The 8,589-nt window shown below is 47.0% G+C and overlaps 2 long non-coding RNA genes across 2 annotated transcripts in view; both read right to left on the minus strand.

Annotated features, from left to right (window-relative positions):
* LOC147832700 (uncharacterized) overlaps positions 1-8,368 on the minus strand; it is a 10,340-nt gene extending 1,972 nt beyond the window's left edge. The window contains exons 1-2 of the long non-coding RNA XR_015514670.1: positions 8,337-8,368; positions 7,667-7,866 (exon numbers count right to left, since the gene is read on the minus strand). This is a non-coding gene — a long non-coding RNA (uncharacterized LOC147832700). The remainder of the gene's footprint in view (positions 1-7,666; positions 7,867-8,336) is intronic.
* On the minus strand, positions 78-7,543 carry LOC110438080 (uncharacterized). The gene is made up of 2 exons (NR_200097.1): positions 7,427-7,543; positions 78-7,171 (listed from the first exon to the last, which is right to left on the minus strand). It is a non-coding gene; the product is annotated as an uncharacterized LOC110438080 (long non-coding RNA).
* Positions 8,369-8,589: the final 221 nt, after the last annotated feature.

Here is an 8,589-nt window from a genome sequence, read left to right on the forward strand (position 1 = left end):
CTACCTTGCCGTTAGGGCTAGTTAAAGGGAGCGTAGCGAACCAGGGGTGTCGGTTAGAACACGACAGAGAGATGAGGTGAAGTTAAACAGGGTTTATTGCAAACTGCAAATTGTCCACAAAGGGGGGGGGGGAGCCAGCCTGTACAGCTATCAATCAGTAAGAATTAACAGGATGGGGAGTGAGCTCTAATCCAGCAGCAAACATTGATAGTATGGGCAGAGCAGCTTTAAAGCATCCACTGAAGTCCGTAGGGCTTAGTACATCAACATTTAGGCCAATGAGAAGATAACTTGGCGTGCGCTTGCTTGTATGAACTGAAACACTAGATCCTTGATCTGAGCACTTAGGGATGTTTGTAGGGTGTATAGGGGGTGTGGTTTCTCTGAAACACACAAAGTATAAAACTAAATTAAACTCTTACATCGATAAGTCACATTCACAATATAGGCTGCTCCCCATAAACAAGAACAAAGTGAACCATAAACATATTATATAACAGTAAACATTAAATGTCTTCACTCATAACTAGACATGAGAGCTTTAGCCTGCTATGCTAAGCACTGTAATGATTTAACACAAGCATCACGTTTGGAATGTTCTCTCATTCTATTTACATGCCATCCGGACTGCTACTCACTCTTATAGGACGCACACAACACCATAAACAATCTTCTGTCACGAAAGGGAGCTGCAGTGTCCGTCTGTGGCTCTTAACAGATGGAGGACTGCACGTGAGCAATGGCTGCGATGATCTAGCGATCGCTAGAGTGAAAGCACTTTCTTTTCCGGCCAGCGGCGATCTATACTTTCATAATAAAAGTCCTCCGGGCACCATCCGCAACAACATGCTTTCACTTTCTTTAATCGCCTTTTGCACAGCCGCCCCCAAATTGCTTGCAATTTGACCATGCAAAAGTGTACTGTTAATTAGGATTCATTCAAGCCATTTTCCTCAACGTTCTCAGCTGGGATTGCAGGTAGAAGAATAAGCCGGGCAACAGGCCGGGTGTAAACCCTGTCCTTAACTTGTACATCTACAGATCGTACACATCCATCCACACTTGGGTGAACTTTAATCACCCTGCCAATAGGCCAGAGTGCTCGAGGGTACTGTGGATCCATCAACATGACTACAGCTCCATTTGTCAGGTTGGCTTGAGTATCACGCCACTTCTGGCGGCACTGTAGTGTGGGCAGATAGCACCTGATAAATCTTGCCCAGAAGTGATCAGCCAACACTTGGCAGTGACGCCATCTCCGCCGGCTTAATCCTTCACTCTTTGGATACACAACTGGCGGCAGTGTGCCATCAAGCCGCCCCATTAGAAGGATACTTGGCGTCACAGCATCCAGGTCGGCAACATTTGAGGAAGTGTAACCCAATGGTTTAGAGTTTAGTATTGCTTCGACCTCCAATAGAACAGTGCGTAAGACTTCCTCAGATATGGGCTGAGCTCCAATGACAGTATTCAAGGCCATCTTAACAGACTTAATCTCCCTCTCCCATGTCCCCCCAAAGTGTGGAGCTGCAGGGGGGTTAAAACAGAAGGCGATTTTCTGCTTGGCGAGGAGTTGCTGAAGGTCAGGAGACATGCGACTAAACCATTCGCTCAGCTCCTTTTCACCTCCTCTGAAATTCGTGCCCTGGTCGGAATAAAGCTCAGCTGGACTGCCACGGCGCGCAATGAATCGCCTTAAGCTCATTAGGAACGAGTCCGAATCCATGGCATGCAGGAGATCCAAATGGACCGCTCTAGTTGTAAGACATTTATAAATAATGCCCCATCTCTTTTCAGAACGTCTTCCTATCCTCACTTGAAATGGACCAAAGCAATCAACGCCTGTTGAGTAAAATGCCGGTTGGTATAGGCGAAGGCGAGCTAAGGGAAGATCTGCCATCTTTGGAACTGAGGGTTTAGCTTTCCATCGCTGGCACCCTTGGCATTGGTGTTGCTCTCTCCTTATGGCTTCCCTTCCACGAAGGATCCAGAACGTGCGACGAATCTCCGCAAAGACTCTCTCTGGACCTGGATGACAGAGTCGTTCATCGTAATCCCGAATGAGGAGTTTTGTCATATGGTGTGACGGGTCTAAGAGAATAGGGTGCTTGAAGGCTGTGTCTAACCCTTCAGCTCGTCGGAGTCTCCCTCCTACTCGTATAAATCCCTCACTGGGATCGAGCTCTGGTGATAGAGATGCAAGACGGCTGCTGCGAGGCACAGCTTTACCTGCTTTAAGACAATGTAACTCTTCTGGAAAGCACTCTGCTTGGATCCTACTGAAGATAGACTTCTCCGCTCGACGATAGTCCTTCGCAGTTAAACAGGTATCTTGATTGGCCGCCCCATATGCCTCCTGTGCTACTGACTCCATCAGGTCATTCCAAGACTGGTAAGTTAAGGCCCCTTGAGCCTCCTGTCTGTTAGCTTTGGAGATTGTTCCACATAGAGTCACTTTCTTGTACTCAGAAATGTCCTGCTCAAGGAGTTCTCCAGGTTGTGATGGCCAGTCCGTAGAGGGTTTATGAAGAAAGAGCGGTCCTTGACTCCAACGATTTGGAACAGCAAGCTCTGCCAAGGCCTTTCCCCTGGTCACATCGTCAGCTGGGTTCTGGGCAGTGTCAACATAAAGCCAGGTACTCCCTGCGGTTAGCTCCTGAATTTCTGCAATACGCGTGCCCACAAAAACTTTAAACCGGCATGACTCCGAATGCAACCAGGTTAATACTGTCGTTGAGTCACTCCAGAGTATTGGTTTATCTGTCTTGATGGTTAGCTCTGTCTCGATCTTCTTCGCTAATTGAGCAGCAGTCAACGCTCCACAAAGTTCAAGGCGAGGGATTGAGTGTTGGCGACGAGGTGCCACTCTAGATCGTGCAGCGAGGAAGGCTACCTGTATTCGTCCTTGGACATCTTCAGTCCTAATGTATGCCACAGAGCCATACGCTTTAGTGGAGGCATCGCTGAATACATGTATCTGTCTTGAGACCACCATCGGTTCAGTGAGGCCTGGAGCATAAGGACGAGGTACAGCAATGTGAGGTAGCCAGTGAAGCTCAGATTCCCATGTCGTCCATGCCTTCTGCAAGTCAGGGGGGATACATGGGTCATCCCAGTCACGGGGTTTGTCCCACATGCTCTGAACAATGAGCTTTGCTCGAGTAGTGTAGGGCGCTATGAATCCCAAAGGATCGTATTGGCGGGCCAGCACTTTATAAATGTTCCTCATTGTCAGTGTCTTTTATTCCACAGGTCTGCTTCTATAACCGAGGGTATCTGATCCCCAGTGCCAACTGAGGCCCAGGGCTGGTTCCGGAAGACCAGGTTCGTCATGCGAAAGCCACCTCTCCATACTGTCGGACCTCACCTCAGCAGGTAAGTGTCGGAGAACATCAGGTACATTGGAGGCCCATTGTCTGAGCTCAAACCCTCCAGATGCCAGCACGTCTCTGAGCTGGTCAACTAACTCCTTGGCCTCCTCAGCTGTCGGCAGACTCTGGAGACAATTATCCACGTAGAAACAATGTTCCACTGAATGAAGGACTGCATTATTTACTCCACTGTGATCCCTTGCATGTCTATGGAGTGCGAACGTGGCACAGCAAGGTGAACATGCAGTACCAAAGGGGAGAACCTGCCACTGAAAGACTGCAGGTGGATCGGCACGTTTCATGTCTCTCCATATAAATCTGAGGAGCGGCTGATCTTCTGGTAAAAGTTCGACTTGGTGGAACATGCCTCTGATGTCGCTACTGATTGCCACGGCATGTTCCCTGAAACGTAGCAGAACTCCCAGAAGAGAGGCTCCAAGAGTTGGTCCTGGTAGGAGGGTGTCGTTAAGGCTACGGCCTTGGTATGGGAAAGAGCAATTGAAGACTATACGACTTTTCCCATTATGATGCACCACATGATGCGGGATGTAATATGACTCAGCAGAGTCTAATACTTCACTTGTAGTGAGTCTCCTAATGGCTCCTGCCTCCTCCAACTTACTAATGGCTGCACAGTACTCCTCGGCTTGTTGAGGGTCCCTGGCCAGACGTCTCTCTAGGGCCCTGAGGCTAGGTAAGACACTTTCTTTCTGAGCTCTGAGGGGGGGTACACCTTGTTTCCTCAGCAAAGGTGTAGCATATCTGAAGATGCCTGCGACTTGTACTCGCTTTGTTTTGACTTCCAGAAGTTCTAACGCCTCTTTATCCTCATTTGACCTCACAGCCAGCCTAGTGCTCTGATACGGCAAAGCGTCCATCTTCCAGAGCCTCTCTACATTCTGCATCAACTCCAGGGTTGGTGATGATATACTAGTGTGAAGACACTGCTGGGTAGTTGGAGCCCACTGGATGAGATGTGCCGGTCCTTGGAGTGTCCAGCCTAATCGAGTGCGAATGGCTGCCGGACCTCCTGGAGGGCCTAGTCTCACAGGTTCAACAGGAGAGATCAGCTGAGGGTAGTCTGCACCAATCAGCACAAGCGGCTTGACGAAGGCGAAGGACTCCAAGGGAAGGTCAGCTAGGTGCTTGTACCTCTTCTTGAGACTGGCCACGGGGTACGAGTGGTCTGCCAAGCCTAAGCGCTTGGAAGTAAAAGCATTCTTGATCTGGAATGTTTTCTTGGGCTTCGACGTGGATGATATTTTAAATGAGACTGAAGCTCCATTCAATGTCTGGACTTCCTGACGGATTGTACGAAGAGCGAGGGTTTCGGGTCTCTTATCCAAATTAAGTTGGTTGACTGCCTCTGGTAAGAGCATTGTCCTCTCTGATCCATCGTCCAAGATTGCATAAGTATCTAGTGTCTTGTCTCCATTTTGTAGGGTGACTCGGACAACCTTTAGCAGTACTCGAGCATGAGACGATGGTTTATCAAGATACAGGACATCCAGGCTGGTGTTCACTAGGCAGCTTTCAGCTTTGGACTCTTCAGGACGAGTATTAGCATCATGTAGTACTCTTAAGTGCCTCTTTTGGCAGATATCGCAGAGCCTCTTCAGGTCACATTGAGAGGCTTGATGGGCTCTTCCACATCTCCAGCACCGTTTGTGCGATTTAATCCACTCTACGACCTGTTCCCGTGTAAGCTTCTGAATGGCCTGACATTTATTGAGGAAGTGCTCTGTATTGTTACAGTAGGGGCAGTAAGGTTTGATATGGCTCTTCTGCTTGGAGGAGGATGGGCTCTGACTCTCTGACTGAGCTCTGTTTGAAGTACTACTCTCAGAACCATGAAGAACTGTAGCAACAGGCTTATTAAATCTTTTATCCGCTCTTAATCCAGTCACCCGTGAGGTGCGAGGTTCTGGAGTGGTGTCGTAACCTTGGCACCATGACTCATAGCGTAACCATTCAGCTAAGTCGAGCAGGGTAGGGGTATGTCTCGGATGATGGAACCTTGAACGACGAAAGTTAGCTCTCATTTCGATGGGAAGCTTGGTAAGTAAGCGTGCTACATGTGAGCCGCAGCTCAGCTCGACATCTCCATCTGGGCCCAAAGTCTGGAGCATTCCTACCAGTGACTGGACATGCAGCGAGAACCGTTCAAAGGCCAATAGATCTCCTCTCTTGATCTCCGGTGACTCCATCAAAGCAGCTATTCGCCGTAAGGCTATGTGGTGTGGCTGTCCAAACTTCTCTGTTAAAGCCATCATTGTATCGGTGTATGGCCGGGGTGAATTAATGAAGGAGTCAGCGATGAGACAGGCCTCCTCAAGCTTCACATGGTCTACAAGTATCTGATACTTAAAGAGTTCAGGAGCATCTGCTGGCAACAGATTAGTCAGAGCCAACTTGAATCGTGAAAACTCCATGGGGTCATTATGGATAAACTGAGGGATTTTCGGAGCAGGCCCCCGATACTCTCCTCCTGATTGACATGTGGATACCCATGATTGCTCTCGGCTCCTTGCATTCTGAGGCTGACTCATATAAGGTCTTACTCGTGGCTGAGGTAAAGGACCTCTACTGGTGCTATGCATACTGGGCGGGTGACCAAAGCTAGATATGTTGGGTCCTGACTGTTGCGTCTGGCACCAAGTGTTATGTTCCAAGCCTCTACTATGGTGAGGGGAGTTATGACTCTGATGTGTCGAATGTGGATGAGTTTGTGCTATGCGGTTTGGCGTCATTCTGTCTCTCATTAACTGTAACTCACTCATCATCCGATCAATAGCAGTAAACACACGGTGTTCTTCAACTGTTGGCTCTGGTAGGTAGTTAGAGGAAGGCCGGGGGGGAGGTGGCGTATCTACTTCTTCATTCTCTTCCTCAGGCATCAAATGGGCCTCTGCTACTGGCATAGAAGAAACTGGCCATGATTCAAATAGTGGATCGCACTGTTCAGCTACTGGTGCTTGGTTCAAAGCCGATAACATGGGTTCCCTTCTCTGGCCATATAGTGAAGTATAACTGCTCGCGTTGCTTCCTCTGATTAACTCACTTTGCTCAATGTCCACCTGAGTGCATGGTTTAGGGTTAAGTGGCCATCCACGGCTGATATCCTCATACTGATTTTCTGGATCTAACGCATACTCTGCTTGTGTCTCAGGGGGTCTGCGCCACTGAATGTGAGGCTGCTGGCTGTGCACTGACTCACTAGGGACAGGCAGGGACAAATTAAATTTTCTTGAAGTATGTGACTTGGGTCGCACAGCACTCACTTCATAATCTTGTAAATATGTTGGCTGTCTCACCTGACGTCTTGGCCGTGGGAGGGCCCACGATGCGTGCTCACTCTGCTGCATAATCCTAGCACAACTACGCTCCGGCTCGAAGGACCAATAAATGTAGTGAAGACTACCTTGCCGTTAGGGCTAGTTAAAGGGAGCGTAGCGAACCAGGGGTGTCGGTTAGAACACGACAGAGAGATGAGGTGAAGTTAAACAGGGTTTATTGCAAACTGCAAATTGTCCACAAAGGGGGGGGGGGAGCCAGCCTGTACAGCTATCAATCAGTAAGAATTAACAGGATGGGGAGTGAGCTCTAATCCAGCAGCAAACATTGATAGTATGGGCAGAGCAGCTTTAAAGCATCCACTGAAGTCCGTAGGGCTTAGTACATCAACATTTAGGCCAATGAGAAGATAACTTGGCGTGCGCTTGCTTGTATGAACTGAAACACTAGATCCTTGATCTGAGCACTTAGGGATGTTTGTAGGGTGTATAGGGGGTGTGGTTTCTCTGAAACACACAAAGTATAAAACTAAATTAAACTCTTACATCGATAAGTCACATTCACAATATAGGCTGCTCCCCATAAACAAGAACAAAGTGAACCATAAACATATTATATAACAGTAAACATTAAATGTCTTCACTCATAACTAGACATGAGAGCTTTAGCCTGCTATGCTAAGCACTGTAATGATTTAACACAAGCATCACGTTTGGAATGTTCTCTCATTCTATTTACATGCCATCCGGACTGCTACTCACTCTTATAGGACGCACACAACACCATAAACAATCTTCTGTCACGAAAGGGAGCTGCAGTGTCCGTCTGTGGCTCTTAACAGATGGAGGACTGCACGTGAGCAATGGCTGCGATGATCTAGCGATCGCTAGAGTGAAAGCACTTTCTTTTCCGGCCAGCGGCGATCTATACTTTCATAATAAAAGTCCTCCGGGCACCATCCGCAACAACATGCTTTCACTTTCTTTAATCGCCTTTTGCACATCTACTGTGATTGGCTAAGTAAGTCCTGAAATTCCTGTGCAATCAAATCAGCATATAAAATTACAATTGCATCAATCTCAAGGCAGACACTTGCAGCAAACATGTACAGTATGCGTAACGTTAAACGAGTTCAAATGATAATGAACATGAAGTGTCGACTATATGAGGACTGAAATCACCAAACCGCCTGAAACAGTCACTAAATGCTCTACAGAATGTTACGTTTTCGCACAAACTACATGTATTCTATCAGTGCTGCATGAGTTTGGTTTGTGGCTCCACCCGCTGGACACTCGTAGCTTGTTAGTCAGGGGTCAAAGGTCTAGTTTGACCTCTTAGGTTACACAGATTTCACTCCACATAGAAACCCATCAACCTGCTACGTGTTGGTCTGTTGTAGTTGCATATATTAGTGTAATTTTTTTTTTTATCCTTTGTGGTTGTTTTAGAGTTGCTATGGTAACACAACTATAGTAATTAATCTGTTGTGAAAATTCTATAGTTGCTATGGTAACACAACTACTATAGTAAATAATCTGCTGTGGTAATTCTATTGTAGCTATGGTAACACGACTACTATAGTAAGTGATCTGTTGTGAAAATTCTATAGTTGCTATTGTAGCACAAGTACTATAGTATGTTATCTGTTGTGCTAATTCTATAGTTCACGAAATGCACCACAGAATGTTACGTTTTCACACAAACGACATGTATTATCAGTGCTGCAGGAGCTAGCTTTGTGGCGCCACCTGCTGGACACTCATAGCTTGTTAGTCGGGGAGTCAAATGTCATAACCTGAGCATTAGCATATTAGCACAGCTAGATTTACACACCTTAGCTTACACAGATTTCACTTCGCATAAAAATGAGTCTTTTTGTTGGCTTATTATAGGTGCATATATTAATGCAATCTTTTTTAAT

Source organism: Danio rerio, chromosome 18 (genome assembly GCF_052040795.2).
Source record: "Danio rerio strain M-AB ecotype USA chromosome 18, GRCz13ab, whole genome shotgun sequence".
In the NCBI taxonomy this organism is placed as follows: Eukaryota; Metazoa; Chordata; class Actinopteri; order Cypriniformes; family Danionidae; genus Danio; species Danio rerio.